At 44.7% G+C, this 15,254-nt stretch overlaps 1 protein-coding gene and 2 long non-coding RNA genes across 4 annotated transcripts in view; 2 read left to right on the top strand and 1 right to left on the bottom strand.

The window, feature by feature from the left end:
• Positions 1-15,254, bottom strand: part of GRIN2A (glutamate ionotropic receptor NMDA type subunit 2A) — an 880,817-nt gene that overhangs the window by 760,509 nt on the left and 105,054 nt on the right. The window lies entirely within an intron of this gene.
• Positions 1-15,254, top strand: part of LOC137524608 (uncharacterized) — a 54,914-nt gene that overhangs the window by 13,779 nt on the left and 25,881 nt on the right. The gene's annotated exons all lie outside the window — the stretch shown is intronic.
• Positions 12,047-13,136, top strand: LOC137524607 (uncharacterized). The gene is made up of 2 exons (XR_011022732.1): positions 12,047-12,239; positions 13,056-13,136. It is a non-coding gene; the product is annotated as an uncharacterized lncRNA (long non-coding RNA).

A 15,254-nucleotide genomic window follows, 5' to 3' on the forward strand; every position in this document is an offset into this window, starting at 1 on the left:
TTGTGATGTGCCGGTGTGCCCATGCCATGCGCTTTTAACTACACTTTGATATAATTAATATGCAGGTAAACCTCGAAAATAAGAATATCGTTTAAAAGTCTATTTATTTCAGCAATTCAACTTAAAAGGCCAATTAGCAGGCATAAGTTTGTAGCGCTCTATGTGCTACTCTGATAAGGCATGTTAACATTGATAAGGGGTGTTAACTTGGATAAGGCATGCTATTTGTCAGTGAATCAAGCCCATTACATGCTAAGCGAGATATTTCAAGCCTTTATGTGTTATAATTTTGATGTTTACGGCTTACAGCTTATGAGATCCCCAAAATAATCTCAAACCATTGTGAAAATGTTCAACATCCAAGCTCAAAGAGTCAGACTCTAATCAGTTAATTAATCCAAAACACCTGCAAAGGGTTCCAATTTCAGCTATACCTTTTAAGTTGAATTCCTGAAATAAATGGACTTTTGCATGATACTCTAAGAGAGGGATATAGAGGCTGATATATTTATCTCCTTTTAAACTATACTAGTTGCCTGGCAGTCCTCCTGATCCAGTGTCTTTAATACTTTTAGCCATAGACCTTGAACAAGCATATGCAACTCAGGAACTCTGACTCAGTTAATTCAGGTTTTATTGGATTAGCCATATGCTTGTTCCAGGGTTTTGACTCAGACACTACTTATGCAAGAAGATTGGCAAGGCTGCCAGGCAACTGGCATTGTTTACAAGGAAATAAATATGGCAGACTTTTTATCCCTCTAAGAGTAAATAGTGCAATGTTTGCAATAAAGTAGCAAAACAACTTTTTCTTGCCCATTTACAGCTAGATCCCTAGTGATACCTTGACTTCTGCTTGCTCAGCCCTATTATGCTGCTGTCTCAGAATGTGGTCAGTATACATAAAATGCATACTAGGTCAATTTAGCTAAACTAAGTGTAACTGCAAGTGTACTTTGACATGAAAATTGCCATTAAGCAGGTGTATTAGCAGAAAGCCATCCAGTGCGATCTAGAGATGACACACATTAACCACTTGCCGACCGCACGCTTATACCGTGCGACGGCAAAGTGGCAGCTGCAGGACCAGCGACGCAGTACTGCGTCGCCAGCTGCAGGCTGATTAATCAGGAAGCAGCCGCTCGCGCGAGCGGCTGTTCCCTGTCAATTCACGGCGGGGGGCTCCGTGAATAGCCTGCGGGCCGCCGATCGCGGCTCGCAGGCTAAATGTAAACACAAGCGGAAATAATCCGCTTTGTTTACATTGTACGGCGCTGCTGCGCAGCAGCGCCGTAAGGCAGATCGGCGATCCCCGGCCAATCAGCGGCCGGGGATCGCCGCCATGTGACAGGGGACAGCCTGTCACTGGCTGCACAGGACGGATGGCGTCCTGTGCAGCGCGGATCACCGGGGGTGGACAGGTAGGAGAGGGAGGGGAGGAATCTCGCCGCGGAGGGGGGCTTTGAGGTGCCCCCCCCCGCAACACCCAGCAGGCAGGAGTGATCAGACCCCCCCAGCACATCATCCCCCTAATGGGGAAAAAAGGGGGGCGATCTGGTCGCTCTGCCTGCACCCTGATCTGTGCTGGGGTCTGCACAGCCCACCCAGCACAGATCAGCTAAAACAGCGCTGGTCCTTAAAGAGACTCTGTAACAACAAAAATCTCCCCCGGGGGGTACTCACCTCGGGTGGGGGAAGCCTCCGGATCCTAATGAGGCTTCCCACGCCGTCCTCTGTCCCACGGGGGTCTCGCCGCAGCCCTCCGAACAGCCGGCGACTGTGCCGACTGTCAGTTCAATATTTACCTTTGCTGGCTCCAGCGGGGGCGCTGTGGCGACTTTCGGCACGGAAATAGACGGAAATACCCGATCTCCGTCGGGTCCGCTCTACTGCGCAGGCGCCGGAAACTTGCGCCTGCGCAGTAGAGCAGACCCGACGGCGATCGGGTATTTCCGCCTACTTCGGCGCCGAGAGGCATCAGAGCGCCTGCGCAGGAGCCAGGAAGGTAAATATTGCGTCACGGCTGTACGGAGGGCTACAGCGAGACCCCCGAGGGACGCAGGACGGCATGGGAAGCCTCATTAGGATCCTGAGGCTTCCCCCACCCGAGGTGAGTACCCCCCAGGGGCCGTTTTGTCGTTACAGTTCCTCTTTAAGGGGGGGTAAAGGGTGGGTCCTCAAGTGGTTAATGCTCTTGTAACCAACTTGCCAAGAGTTGCAGGCAGATGGGATCCTCATTACAAATTTATGGACATTAATATTCATGGCACCATTCGAGACACGTGCCGGAGTAGCAGTTTGTTAAAAAAAACTTCTGCAAGTAGCAGATTTAGCACATCTTAAATATAAGAAACTGGAATAAGTCCAGGAAGGCATGGAAATCATTTCTCCACTTTGTGATTTTCACCTAAATACTGCGTAAACCTGTGCATTGTTTTCACAAATGTATAAATTAGCCCATTGTCAAAATAGGTGCACGTGGCACCCAGCTGAGATCCAGTACTCTATCGCTCTCTGTTATTATTAATAAAGTAGACTCCATCATGCTATCTGAAAAAAAACCTAGCCAGAATGGAGGATAGAGGTCCCCAATTCCACAAAACCTGGGATCCATGGTTAGATTACAGAGGCCTCCATATTCCCACGTTTGACATTTAAAGTGACAATAAAGTGAGGAAAAAAATATATAATGTATTGTATGTGTAGTACAGATAATTGAACATTAGTAGCAAAGAAAACAGTCTCAGTTTTATTTTCAGTTATATCGTTTTTTTTTTATAACATTGCATCATTCTGTCATATTTGCAATTACAAACAACACACTGTATTTTAAACTTTAAGAATAAAAAGCAAAGCTAATGACCCTTTGAACTCGCCTGCAGTAAAACCTTATCTGAAGCTGCCTTTCACTGTTTCTTTAATGTATAAGTGCTTCAGAAAACAGGACTGCCTTTGACCCAAGTTGGGTCGGAGAGCTCAGAGAAGCTCTTTTGCATAGATAACAAATTAAGTTTCTTAACTCTTCCTCCTGTACTGGAAACCATATGAGACTCTGTTCTTTGCTACTAATGTTCTACCGTATTTCTTAGCTGTACTACACATACAATTCATTATATTATACATTTATTTTCACATCAGATTCCCTTTAAATATGCCTCTCTGAAAGTCTTCAGACATAATTGCCTAATAAACCTGATTTTAATCTTCCAGTATGTCCTGTCATGTAGAGATGACCCGAACGGTTCGCCGGAGAACTTGTTCGCGCGAACTTAGCTGTTTCGAGTTCGTGGTGAACCGCGAACACTTAGCGAGTTCGACCCGCCCCCTATACTACGTCATTGGGCTAAACTTTGACCCTCTACATCACAGTCAGCAGACACATGGCAGCCAATCAGGCTGCACTCCCTCCTGGAGTCCCCCTCCCCCTTATAAAAGGCAGCAGCGTCGGCCATGTTCTCACTCTGTGTGCAGCAGTATTAGTGAGAGACGGGAGAGACATTGGAGAGATAGGGAAAGTGATAGTTAGGTCTGTTAGCTTGCTCCTTGCTGATATTTGTTGATGAAAAGCACCCCAAAACTGCTCTTTTGAGAGCTAATGTTCATCTAATGTGTTTTTTTTGTGTGTGTGCCACTGACACTGCATATACAGCCCTGTCTGACGCAGCTGGCCCATGCTAATTGCTGTACTGTGCCAGGCCCAGCACATTCAGTGCATAACTCTCACTGCCTCTGTGTGACTGCACTTTGTATTAGTCCACCAGCAGTCAGGTCAAAAAAGTGTTCAGTACCTCACCTTTATCAAAATGAATGAGGCATGAATCCCGGAGGGCTACTGCCTGCCCAAAGACCAAGTCAGTCCCCACACAGCAACTCTGCCTGCCAGCCGCTGCTGCCTGCCCCAAGACTAAGTCAGTCCCCACACAGCATCTCTGCCTCCACCAACAAGGTCCAGGACTCCAGGTGGATTCCTAAATGTTTATGGTCACTGCTGCTAGCAGCGGCTGCTACCAAACATAATAATAATGTTTCTGGTGCGTATACATGCCTAATTTTTCTGGCTGCACTGCAGCTGCAACAACAAAACAAAAGGCATGTACATGTGTCAGTTCCCCTTCGTGATCGTTACCTTGCCACGGTAAAGGGGCTTGTGAGTCACAATAAAGCAATCACCGGCTATATGAGTTGGGGGGCACACCTGACCCAAGATAATAAGGTCGTTGCTTCATTGTGGACAGTTGTTCTGTTATTGAGCTACCTCAGCCCAACCATATGGGCTTGAAAACCGCCATCGCCTGCACTCTCGCCATAGTGCGCATCGTCCAGCACGCCCATCACTACACAAACAGCTGTTTGCGGTGTGTTACACAGTGAGTTTGGTCTGTCAGTGTGAAGCAGTACACTACTTACACTAACTGCTGTTCCATGTATACACACGCAAGGGGCTTGATTCACAAAAGAGTGCTAACTGTTAACATGGGCATTTTTGCGCGAATTTTCGCATTGCGCGCGATCGCGAATTTTCACACGAAACAATAAAGTTTTTGCACGAAAACACAAATTTCTGCAATAAAACGATATCGATTTTGCGGGAAAATTCACGTTTGCGCGCGAAACAGTTATCGTTTCGTGCGAAAATTTGCGATGCTAACAGTTAGCACTCTTTTGTGAATCAAGCCCAAGATGTTTTCAAGCACTTTATGCCTCCAATTTAGGAATGCAATGTGTTTTTTGCCCTTTAGGGATTATAACTTTTGGCATGTATCCCACTCCGCCATGCCCCCCTCCAGGTGTTAGACCCCTTGAAACATCTTTTCCATCACTTTTGTGGCCAGAAACAGTGTTTGTAGTTTTTCAAGTTCGCCTGCTCATTGAAGTCTTTTGCGGTTCGAAAACTTTGCAGGTTTGCGAACTTTTTCGGAAGTTCAAGTTCGAGGTTCGCGAACCGAAAATCAGAGGTTCGAGCCATCTCTACTGTCCTGACTGATGTCTGATAACAAGCTATCATTAGTATTCGTACTATATATAAATGCCTGTATATTTGTTATCTATGTTCTGAGTTTAAGCTCGATGGTCGTCTTAGATTAGACTGACCTACTTTGCCTATGTACTATTTGATACGTTTACTTGATGATTGTATTGTACTATTTTTTAATGAAGTATCAATAAAAAGATTGTTTGAAAACGAAAATAGGTCACATATTATATCTTTCCTTCTGTGAGACAAGAGGGTGACGCCAGTCGCCAGCTATCATACAAGCTGCCTCATTCCAGTGTCTACAGAGATATACATTTCATACCTGACTTCTATCTCCCCAAATTAATCAGCAAAATGCACTAGCAGTCAGTATATAATCACTGAAAGACAAACAGGTCATCTGATCAATATGCTGATATCTAGAGAGCAAGATGAACAGCGTGAGAGAAAATGGAGTGTGAGGATCTGTCTCTAATTTATGGGGGAAAAGTTCTGTGGAGGCTGCAGTACAAACAGAAATAATGTTATGTGCATTGCTCTAGCAGATGGCAGGCTTTCTTTTTTCTTTTCTTTTTTCTTTTTTTTAGTTAAAATACAAGTCAAGGCAAAATTTTGTTTTACATTTTGGATAGAGGGGAAAAGAATTACAGCCTGGTAGAAAACGTGAGGTGAAGTTTACAACATTAAAGCGCACCTGAACTCAGAACTTCCTCTCTGCTCTAAAAGACAAGCAACAGCATAATAACGCTTAGAGAAAAACCTTAATTTGTTACAAATCCTGCAATCAGAGCAGGGACAAGGTCCTCCAGCACCCAAGGCCGAGACACCAAAGTGTGCCCCTCCATCCCTGCCACCCCGGCCGTCACACACTGATTGCTATTAGACTAAGAGGGCCACAGGGCCCACAACCTCCCCAACACCTTCATCTCTAGTTATCTGGCTTGCAGTCACTGCTGTATCCCCTTTTCTTATTTCTTTCTGCTTCATACACAATTAGGAATGACAGCTGAATGAATTGTGCGCCCCCTCCTACACTGCGCCCTGAGGCTGGAGCCTCTCCAGCCATTGCCTCGGCCCAGCCCTGCCTGCAATAAATCTACAGTGTGTCTACTTCCTGCTCTCATGGAACCAGACATAGGGTTAATATCCTGTGTTTACAAATTAGCTGCTTTGCCAAGGCAGCCAGCTGACACAGCTGAGAGATCACATTACACTGGTGATTATTCACAGATGAGAGGGAATAAGTCAAGCTAAACTCTCTAAATACACACAGGTTGCATTTCTCTATGTTTCCTTCTGTCCTGTGCAAGAGTTCAGGTTCACTTTAACATCAGAATACATTGATCTCATAAAGTGGCTCTTGTTTTAGTTACAGCGGTAAAAAGAGGGGGGGATTTCTCTTTCGAAAGAAGACTCAGACCCCGAGCGCCAAGTGAGAAATACTTGTATGGTGGATGTCCTAAGAGAATGTTTGAAGTGAGTAAGACATCTGGATAAACTACAAAAAGCTATAAATATAAAGGGGAGGTCAGGGCAGAGCCAGAAGCGTAACACAGAATCCTAAGGCAGGGTTCACACTTACTAAAATGTGCATGCAAATTGTGAATGCGCAAAACTGCATTCTCCGCACATCTACTGTCAGTTCACAGAGAATTACATATTGCACTCTCATCCTCTAGCATTGCTGGCCGATCACACTTTGCTGCACACAGTGGCGTCTCTATAATTGCACAGCATGGAATCAACTATTAGGGCATGGATAAATCTGCCAAATTAAATTCATGTTATGCTATTTATTCATTTATATATGTACTCTGACCGTTATTATTTTTATAATTTTTTATGAAATATGTATATGTATGTACATTGAGGAACTCTTTCTGCTGTTCTAGGCACTGTATTGGCCTGAGGAAGCGGGCTCAGACCCGCGAAACGCGTTGCCTGTGCTCAAATAAAAATCTTTTGTAAGTTTACAGAGATTTCGTCATTGAGGTAAGATACCTCATTTTTCTTTTTCGTTTTTAAACTGGTTTTAAAAGCTTTTATTCAAATCAGGGCGCCTCTTTCCCTTATTGTGCATAGTTATACCCCCGTACATGTTTGTCCGAGGGGTGGTGACAGAACACCCGTTGTTTTACCACGGTTAATGTTTTGTGCATCCTTTTTCATCTAAGAGAGCGACCGCAACCAGGTCCGTCCAGGACCACCCCGAGTGGAGTCGGGTTTATGGTCTCCACCTGCTTCCTGTGGTCGGTTGCCCCTTGCAACCCTCCTTTGTGAGTAGCCCTTTCAATCAATTGATTTCTCCACACACCTACTATTGACATACTGCACTATCGGGCTCCCTTTTTTGTCTCCTGTATCTTTTTTTTCCCATAGGGTGGCAAGACACCCCAACCACGATTGCACTTATCCGGAGGTTACCGTGAGCTCCTACCGGAAACACAGGACAAAATCGGTAGAAGACCTTATCCGAATATACGGACAACAAGACCATGGAGAACCTAGACAATCGGTTCCAACATCGTAATAAACTCTTTGAACAGTTTAGACTGAACAACCAAACCATGGAGGGCATAGCCTCAGAAGATATTACTGATCCCAAAGAGACTACGCCAGTTCCAGATTTAAAACCCTGGTTCTATGAATTAGAAAGCCTGTTAAAGAGTGAATTTTTTAATCAGGCCGACATAGCAATGCAGAAAACATACATTGAAGAGAGAATAGCACCAGAGGGACTTCGAGTTTTAGTCGAAACCTCTTTCCCCAACGATTTAGTCTACACTGCAGAATGGTACATATACCTCCAGTCATGCTCAGTGGGCATGATGGAGCGGATTATCTCAAAAAGAGAAAGCTTGCTACTCGAATTTGCTGAAAAAATAGTGAATCTTAGAAACAAGGTAGCTCCCTATACCAGCACACAGGAATATCTTACGCTTTCCTTCTCACTATCCAACAAGCTACACAGATTTGAGGCGGATATAATGGAGACCAAACTAAAAAAACTCAACCGTGACAGAGCCGCTTACGCTGCACATACACAACACAAAAGACGACAACATATAGATACACCACAGGGCGACCAGCCTGTGCTACCACAGCCTACACCCAATCACCCCATACCCAACAATGGTGGTATTGCCCCCCTTATCCCCCCACAGGGTCCTAGACCCACCCGCCCCCCTTACCGCCCCCCACCTAGACGTCCTCGACGTCTCCCCACACGCCCCCTCCCCACAGCCCCAGTTCACCCCCCTCCCCCTCCATGTCCCATCCCTTCCCTCCTCACACTACCATACCCTCCCCCACCGTTCCTACCCTACCCCCTACCCCCGCACCCCGCCCTTCTCCCCCCCCCTGGTAGTAAACCCCTACCACTTCTCCACACCCCGGTCCTTCCCGCCTTACCCGACCCACCCGCCCTCCCTAACCTATCCCCTCCCCCCACCACCCACACGATCGAGGTGGAAATCGACCCTCTCGACCTCACCACACACACAGCCACACCCGCCAGCACCCCCTCCCAACCTAGGTTCCCATCCCAGGTCCCCTCCCCCACCTCACATGCCCCATCCCAGTCACCACACAACACCCCCACTGACACTTCTACACAGTCCACCATGCCGTCTGCTCGACCCAAAGCAAACAGCACTATCCTGGATTATTTTTCCGCTGCCCAGGCCCCACGAGGGGATACCAGCTCCACCTCCATCCCCACCTCATCCCAATCAGATTCTGACACACCATCTTTTTTAGAGTTACCTTCCCTTCTAACCAAAGACCCTCCCCTGCGACCTTTGATCTCGAGCCCAACTCCACAATACCATGTCACACATCACACAGCTCCGAGAGCCACAAAACGACCAGTATCCAGTCCCGAAAACGGGGTAGAAGGGGCGGCAAAAAGAAGAGATACAACAGGGAACAAGCACAACTAAAGCTATCCCCCCCTACCCTTCAATATAAGTCTATATTTAATCTGTCTTCCCACTGTCTGACGCCAATAGAAACTAAAGTCCTAAATCACGGTTTGTCCTTTTGTCCTACCAAAACATCAAACCTTTTTGAATTATTTGTTGATCTGAACGCTTTTGTGAGGAAACTTACACTAAGAAGATATTTCATTATGAAAGATTTTAAAAAATTGAATCCAGTTACTAATTCCACTATCCAAACTATCTTCACAAATGAACCAAACAATGGCCCAGATGTAATCTTAGATGCTGATACGTTTGAAACAGAGAGATTTATCCATACTGAATTCAAGAAAAAGTCACAATTCTACCCTACATCTTACAGAGGTCCACACGTTGAGAACTTCTACCTCTCCGTACTAGAGGACCTCAGACGACAAGATAGTAAGCATGACAAATCCAAATCAAACCTGACACGAGCAGAACGCACTGCGATTAATTCCCTTAAAAACAATCAAGAAATAGTTATAAAGGCTGCAGACAAGGGGGGTGGTATCGTCATTATGGACACAACAGACTATACCACCGAGGCCCATAGACTACTACACGATCCAAATTATTATGTCAAATTACTTCAGGATCCTTCGCATGAATTTAAACTTCAATATGATAAACTAATTCTATCAGCCTTAAAGGAAGGTATAATCTCCAAAGATGAAAAGGATTTTCTCACCACTGCACATCCTAAGCTGCCGTTTTTCTATTTTCTACCAAAAATTCATAAGTCGATAAAAAATCCCCCTGGTCGCCCAATAATCTCTGGTATAGGATCACTCACCTCTCCATTGTCAGAATATATCGATCACTTTCTACAAAAATACGTCATATCACTCCCTTCTTACCTGAGAGACTCTAGCCAACTCCTTGAAGAACTTACATCTTTCGAATGGTTGCCGAGTTACCATTGGGTTACCTTGGATGTAGCTGCCCTCTACACTAACATCAAACACAATATTGGCCTCCAGTCGCTAGCCCATTTCCTATACTCAGACACCACTATGCCCATCCCCCAAAAAAACTTCCTCTTACATGCCACCAAATTCATACTTACCCATAACATTTTTTCATTCCAAAAAACGATATACCTACAGATCCGAGGCACAGCCATGGGTGCTAATCTAGCACCATCCTATGCAAATCTGACAATGGGCCTTTTTGAGAAGCTATTTTTGAGTCAAAACCCCTATCAGAGCAATGTGGTTAAGTACTGGCGGTACATAGACGATATTATACTAATCTGGGAAGGAGAAGTTGACTCGATTGGTCAATTTGTGGACTCCATCAACAACAACGATTGGGGGCTTTCCTTTACCGTCAATACCCATCCTTATACCATAGATTTTCTGGACATAACCCTTTATGTAGAAAACAATGTTGTTAAATCAAAAACCTTTTTTAAAAAGGTTGATGCGAACTCATATGTCCATTACAAGAGTTCGCACCATAAACCTTGGAAAACAAACATTCCATTCGGGCAGTTCAGACGGATACGCAAAAACTGTTCAGATACATCTACATTTGACAACCAGGCAGACACCCTAGAAAGCAAATTTTTGGAACGATCCTTCCCAAAACCCCTGATAAAATCAGCTAGAACAAGAGCGAGACTTCTAGAACAAAGATCCCTCCTTACCACACAAAAAAGGAAAGTCACAGCCACTGACACACAACCCTCGTTCATTACCCGCTTCTGCTCTAACCACAACAATATAAGATCTGTTATCAATAAACACTGGTCAACATTGCTTAAAGACCCTTACCTTTGTCCAAAACTAGAATCCAAGCCCAAACTGATATTCAGAAGAGCCAAAACCTTAAAGAACATCATAGCCCCGAGCAGACCCCGAGCACTTGCCCCCAGGGAACCCACCCTCAAAATCTCCCCTGGTATACAAAGATGCCATTCACAAAAATGCTTAGCCTGTGAATACCTGCGCCCAGGAACCTCCTCTTTTAAATGCACTGTGACTCAAGAAACATTCAGCATTGACCACCATTTCACTTGCAGCACTACACACATCATCTATTTGATAACTTGTCCTTGTAATAAACAATATGTCGGCCGCACAAGTCAACAAACAAGAGCTCGCATAGGACAACACAGGAGGAATATTCAAAAAGCATATGCCAAACATAGCCTCTCAAGACATTTTGCAGAATTTCATAATTCAGATCATAGGCTCTTCACATTCATGCCAGTTGAATACGTATCTAACAACCTGTCCCATACCGAACGCATGACTCGCCTTCGGGCTAGAGAAATGTTTTGGATTTTCAAATTAAGAACATTGAAACCAGAAGGACTCAATGAATGCCTGGAGCACAATTACTAATCTAGCTCCGACATTAAGTACAAATTTTTCCGAACTAGCCTGTCATCTGGGTCCCCCCCCCCCCCCCCCACAAGTTATCATGCATTGACACACACCAATGTTTGCTTATTATCCTGTATAACAATGTTCCAATTCATCCTTCGCCCCCTCACTCTTCCCTCCCCTCACACACCAACCCCACTTTTCTTTTCTTTCTCTCAGCTCGGCCATCCACCTGCCAATAAAATCATTCCACCACATAGTCATTCTCATTTACACCACTCATATGCACACATTTCATACATATTGGAAAAAATATATATAATATATATAAATAAAAAATAAAAATATCTTATCCTTATGACATCACTCATATGATTTTGAGAGTGACATATAAACTATTATATACACGTCCTGAGCATTATATATGTGCTAAACAGAGAGATATATACCACAAAACAATGCAGTTTTATTGTATAATCGTGTTTAATGCAAAGATTCCTATATAATTTAATTCATCTAATCACTATTTTTACCACTAACTATTAGATATTTATCTAAATAATCCACTATTGTGCCAATGTATTTTAATATATATTTTGTCTTTCACCAACTAACTGTCAAAATCTATCACTATAAGTAACAGAAATCCAGTCCACTAGCAATGAGATGCTAATGAGAAAGTCCCATCGCCATCTAGTGGCCAAATAATTTAATACATCAAGTCCTGGTCCTATCTTTTCTATGAATCCAGCGTAGGACTGGCAAAATACATTGCCTTCCTATGCTATGCCCCTTTCCAATATGGCCCCACCACTACTTCCTGTGATTACATCATCACGCACCCTCCCCTTCCCTAATCTGCTGAGAGTGTGCAGACCTGCAGCTGCTTAAACAAATCAAGTAAGGTTATATAATGCAGAGACAGGGAATGTCCTGTAGAGGCTCCCTATGCTACATGATTTCTGTCATTTGGTGAGTATTACAACGTTGTTTTCTGGTCTCCATTGTATCCTGCCTTTTTACTCCCCCTGCTGTCTGAACATGTATTATGCTGTGCACAATGTACTGCAATGCTTTTAAAAGTCAGTGACCAGTTCCTTTTACTTATGCAGAGCAGCACTGTGAAATGCTTGCAGCGCTGCCTGGATTTTGTCTTTGTTTAGAACTGGCCAAGTTTTTAGTATTTCCTATGTTGTTGTGTATGTATGTATGTGTATATATGTGTATATATATGTTTATATACTTTTTATACATTGCTAGATATCTGTGTTTTATATTATATCATTCCTATGGGCGCATGGCTAATTTTAGAATACTATCCACTATGTTCCTAGTTCTTTTTAATTGATGATGCATACATTATCATCAATGGAACCCCCCCCTTTTTTTTTTTTTTTTTTTTTTTTTTTCTTCCTTGGTCTGTATATAATTTATTTTTTCCATATATATATCTATATATATTATATATTTATCATTCATCTAGAAGGTGCATAATAATAATGGTATTGTGCATTACGGCAAATGGAGCTTAGACTAAACCATCAAGTTTGCCCTTAGATATGAGACACAGTAGTGTGTTCTCTTTGATGTGTGTGTGCGTGCGCATAAATATGCGTTTGCATATGCACAGCATGGAATCAACTATTAGGGCATGGATAAATCTGCCAAATTAAATTCATGTTATGCTATTTATTCATTTATATATGTACTCTGACCGTTATTATTTTTATAATTTTTTATGAAATATGTATATGTATGTACATTGAGGAACTCTTTCTGCTGTTCTAGGCACTGTATTGGCCTGAGGAAGCGGGCTCAGACCCGCGAAACGCGTTGCCTGTGCTCAAATAAAAATCTTTTGTAAGTTTACAGAGATTTCGTCATTGAGGTAAGATACCTCATTTTTCTTTTTCGTTTTTAAACTGGTTTTAAAAGCTTTTATTCAAATCAGGGCGCCTCTTTCCCTTATTGTGCATAGTTATACCCCCGTACATGTTTGTCCGAGGGGTGGTGACAGAACACCCGTTGTTTTACCACGGTTAATGTTTTGTGCATCCTTTTTCATCTAAGAGAGCGACCGCAACCAGGTCCGTCCAGGACCACCCCGAGTGGAGTCGGGTTTATGGTCTCCACCTGCTTCCTGTGGTCGGTTGCCCCTTGCAACCCTCCTTTGTGAGTAGCCCTTTCAATCAATTGATTTCTCCACACACCTACTATTGACATACTGCACTATCGGGCTCCCTTTTTTGTCTCCTGTATCCTTTTTTTTCCCATAGGGTGGCAAGACACCCCAACCACGATTGTCTCTATAATTGGGCGCTGGAGGGCGGGCTGCACCGGGTGACATGGAGGAGAGGGTGTCAAAAAGGCCAGCCCATATTAATCTAAAATATAGGACCTTCTGGTGTGGAACTCACGAAAGTCTGCGCTGCTATTGCAGCCTCTGCTCCGCCTCGGCGCCTCCTCCTCCTTCTGGCTCCTGTATAATTGACTAAGCTGCCTGGCCCCGCCTTCGCACCTCACGGCCTGGCCTGGGTCAGTGGGATGGAGCAGGAAAGGAAAGAGGAGGGTAAAATAGCGGCAGCAGGGAGTGTACTACTCGGCGGCCATGCGGCGGTAACGTAGTCATACTGAGCCAATTAGCGGTGTACGCTAGCAAGCTCTGCCCTACCCGACCGGCAGCCACGTGTGTGGTGGGCACACAATGGACTCTGCTGCATGACGGTGAGCAGCCGCGCCGCCGCCATGTACCACGCTTCCGCTAGTGCCATTTCCCTCCTCCTCAACTAAACCGGCAGATTGGGCGAGCGAGAGGCGAAACACTTGTGTGGCACACTGGCACTGTCTGTCAGGAGAGCCTGACTGGAGATAGTCACAGGGACTAGACACTGCACTTTTCTACTTGGAGCAGAGGGCAGCGAGTGACAAGCTGTAAAATAGTCTGCGTCTCCTGCTTTAAAGCTGCCTATATCTGATCCTATCCTCCCTCCTCTCTTCTACAGCTACAATAAGCACCATACTTTTTGCCCAGCAGCCAAAGGTATGCATAAATGCCTCACAGCAATCCACTATATGTGTTCCCTTGGATCATTCATCACCTCACTCACGATCTTTTGCACACAAGTACAGCATTGTGCAATGTTTAAGTTCTTTAGTACTGTACTCTAGGATCTCAGGAAGTTGATTATGAGAAGTATTGCATGTGTCTCTGCCTCTCTCTCCCTGCCTCTCTTCTCACTCCCCTATCTTTCTACCTCTCCTCTCTCTCCCTGTCTCTCTCCCCTGTCATTCAGCCTCTCTTCTTCCCTGCCTCTCTTCTCTCTCCCCATCTTTCTGCCCCTCTTCTCTCTCCCTGTCTTTCTTCTCCACGGTTGTTCAGCCTCTCTTCCCTGTCTTTCTGCCTAGCTCTCTCTCCCTGCCTCTCTTCTCCCCTGTCATTCTGCCCCCCTTTCCTGCCTCTCTTCTTTATCCTGTCTTTCTGCCTCTTTTCTCTCTCCACTGTCTTTCTGCCTCTCTTCTCTCTCTTTGCCTCTCTTCTCATTCCCTTGTCTTTCTGCCTCTTTCTCCTCTGCTTCTCTTCTCTCTCCACTGTCTTTCTGCCTCTCCTCTCTCCTCACTCCCTTGTCTTTATGCCTCTTCTCTCTCCACTGTCTTTTTGCCTCTCCTCTCCCTGCCTCTCTTCTCGCTCCCTTGTCTTTCTGCCTCTGTTCTCTCCACTGTCTTTCTGCCTCTCCTCTCTTTCTCCCTGCCTATCTTCTCGCTCCCTTGTCTTTCTGCCTCTCTTTCTCTGCCTCTCTTCTCTCTCCACTGTCTTTCTGCTTCTCCTCTCTCTTCCTGCCTCTCTTCTAGCTCCCTTGTCTTTCTGCATCTTTTCTCTCCACTGTCTTTTTGCCTCTTCTCTCTCTCTCCCTGCCTCTCTTCTTGCTCTCTTTTCTTTCTGCCTCTTTTCTCTCCACTGTCTTTCTGCCTCTCTTCTTGCTCTCTTGT

Source organism: Hyperolius riggenbachi, chromosome 7 (genome assembly GCF_040937935.1).
Source record: "Hyperolius riggenbachi isolate aHypRig1 chromosome 7, aHypRig1.pri, whole genome shotgun sequence".
Classification (NCBI taxonomy): domain Eukaryota; kingdom Metazoa; phylum Chordata; class Amphibia; order Anura; family Hyperoliidae; genus Hyperolius; species Hyperolius riggenbachi.